The 2,433-nt window shown below is 39.8% G+C and overlaps 1 pseudogene; it reads left to right on the plus strand.

Moving 5' to 3' along the window:
- The first annotated feature begins 568 nt into the window (after positions 1 to 568).
- Positions 569 to 685, plus strand: LOC111734186 (annotated as a pseudogene).
- The last annotated feature ends 1,748 nt before the right edge of the window (positions 686 to 2,433 follow it).

Below are 2,433 nucleotides of genomic sequence, written 5' to 3' on the forward strand. Positions count from 1 at the left end.
TTGCTCTTGGGGATGTCATCTCCCCCATACTCCTTTTCTCTCTCTGGAAAAAAGCAAGACAAGGAGTAGAAATTTGTCAGATCACTGAGTTAGGAAAAGCCTGCTCTGAGGGAGGGGAAAAAAAGGAATAAAAAGTTGATAGTAGAGACTACACTCATTCCCAAAAGCCAAGTTATTTCTCAACTGCCATTCAACTCTCTATTGCCAGAGGGGGCCAAGAGGGTGGAGGCCTTCCTATCCAGTCCAAACACAATGGAATGATGAGCTCACTGAGGCTGCATTTCATTGCCAGGGGCCTACCCTTGTCTTTCTCAGCATCTCTGATATGCACATTGTTGCAAACAGATGTCTGGTCTCCTTCCTGCCCTGGAGATTCAGACATAGTGCCATGTTAGAAGATTGACAATAGAAAGCTAGCTTCCAAATGTGTAGACATGCTCCCTCCTGCCCTTCCTTCCACTGCCTACGAAGTCTTGGTAATGGAGACATCGTCCATGTTCTTCAAAGTTCCATAGCAAATCTTTCTACATTTCCAGCTTTGTGAAGTTGGTCATTAAATTATCTTTCAGTCTATGGCCATGCCACCCTACAAGCCCAATCCCATCTGATCTTGGAAGCTAAGCAGGGTTGGACCTGGTTAGTACTTGGATGAGAGACCACCTAGGAAGACTAGGTGCTGTAGGCAGAAAAAAATAAAATTAAAATAAGGGATTGTAAGCTGACAATTTCCTTGCAATCTGTGAGGTCAACCAAGGGTTACCTCGCATAAAAAAATATTATCTTTCAACTTTTTTCTCCCCCAACCTTTAGAGCTGACCAATTTAAGTTCCTTTGATTGGTGCACAGAGGCTTCATTTTCTAGCCCTTTTTTCTAGCCCTCTGCATGTCCCTTTTTCACCAGGTGGCCCAGAAAAGACCTGAATAAGGGCTTGATGGAATTGGAATTAAGTCAGAGACAACTGCATTATTCTAGAGATCAGGTGGCCTCTCTGCTCTCCTAAACTTTCAAATCTTCGTTAAAAATTTATTTCTTCTTTTTTTTTCTTTGTGCCACCCCATAGATTTTGTCTTTTTTTCCTCTGAACTTCTAAAGTCACAAACTGGTGACTTTAAGGTTGAATCTGACCTAGAGATATGTTTCTAAACATATTTTTTAAAAAAAGTGCTTTAAAGAACATGAGCTGCCATTGAAAAATAAGGGAATTTTGCATAAAAATCTGGTTATCTAGCTTCTATTGGAAAATTGGAAGATCTGGCCATGCAGGGTGTATATTCCATGTGGCACAATCAACTTATGTTGAGTGGCAGCAGGGTCTCCAGTTCACAGAGACCCATGTCACCTGTGACCCTCTCCTGACCCACAGTCCCTCATTTATGTTAACTCCCTGACCCCTCATCTACAGTTATATGAAGAACATAATCAAATTACTTCAAAAATTTTGGGTAAAAAAAAAAATGCTATCTATTTTGGACAAATACCCTCACTTTTTGGTGAGTTCCTTAAGCTAACCATCAGTCAATGACCACTTACCTCAGAGATTTATTGTGAAGGCCTCTCCTATGCAAGGATGGTGGAACCTAAGGGAACACTGGTTGGCATTTCAGTTATTTCTACTTTAATTTTGTATCTTTTGTTAATTTCACAGGATATTCAGTGATAAATTTCATTAGTCTGTAAACACTTTATTAAATCAAGCCAATTGTGATTGTTGTTGGAGAGAAGACTTATCTTTCTGTGAACACAAGGTTGCTTTACTGGGATGCTGACAGAAGAGAAGGAAAAACATTGCCAGAGACTCTGATAATTCACTCTGTCATGAACTTGACACCTGGAACACCCGAGGACTTTCTTTAATCTTTAATTTAAAAAATATTGTCACTCATAAATCTGGAAGGAGCAGAAAGAGTAAGAATGACAGCATTTCAGGAAAGGAAGAGGGAGGCATTTTTTAAAAAACATTTATGAATGTGGGTACATATTTGTGTGGTTGAATGTATGTTCATGCACTTTAGACAGCAAGTTAGTGTGAATGTGCACAGATGAGAAATTGAGGGTATGTCAGTTTGTACAGGAGAAAGGGGAGATTCTATGCTCATGTGTTATAGAAAGGGTTCTCTTGAGTTCCCCTTCTAGGAGGTTTACAGAAGGCAGAGCAATTTTTGAGGTACTTCTACCACTGTTATCAGTTAACTCTTGATTTTTGCCTGATGTTGTCTGTCCAGAGTCCTCTCACTCAGTTCTTTATTTGTTCTCCCTTTCCATGGTCTCCGTTGGTACAGGAAAGATATATTAGTTCAAAAGTATTTATTGAGATCTTATTACTTGCCTGAAATTATTCTACGTATTAGAGATAAGGATGGGAAAAAGTAGATGAGGCCACTGCTTTCATGAAGGTTTTACGCTGGTGCAGGAAGATAGATGCTCAACATGGA

Source organism: Pteropus vampyrus, unplaced genomic scaffold (assembly GCF_000151845.1).
Source record: "Pteropus vampyrus isolate Shadow unplaced genomic scaffold, Pvam_2.0 Scaffold838, whole genome shotgun sequence".
Taxonomy (NCBI): Eukaryota; Metazoa; Chordata; class Mammalia; order Chiroptera; family Pteropodidae; genus Pteropus; species Pteropus vampyrus.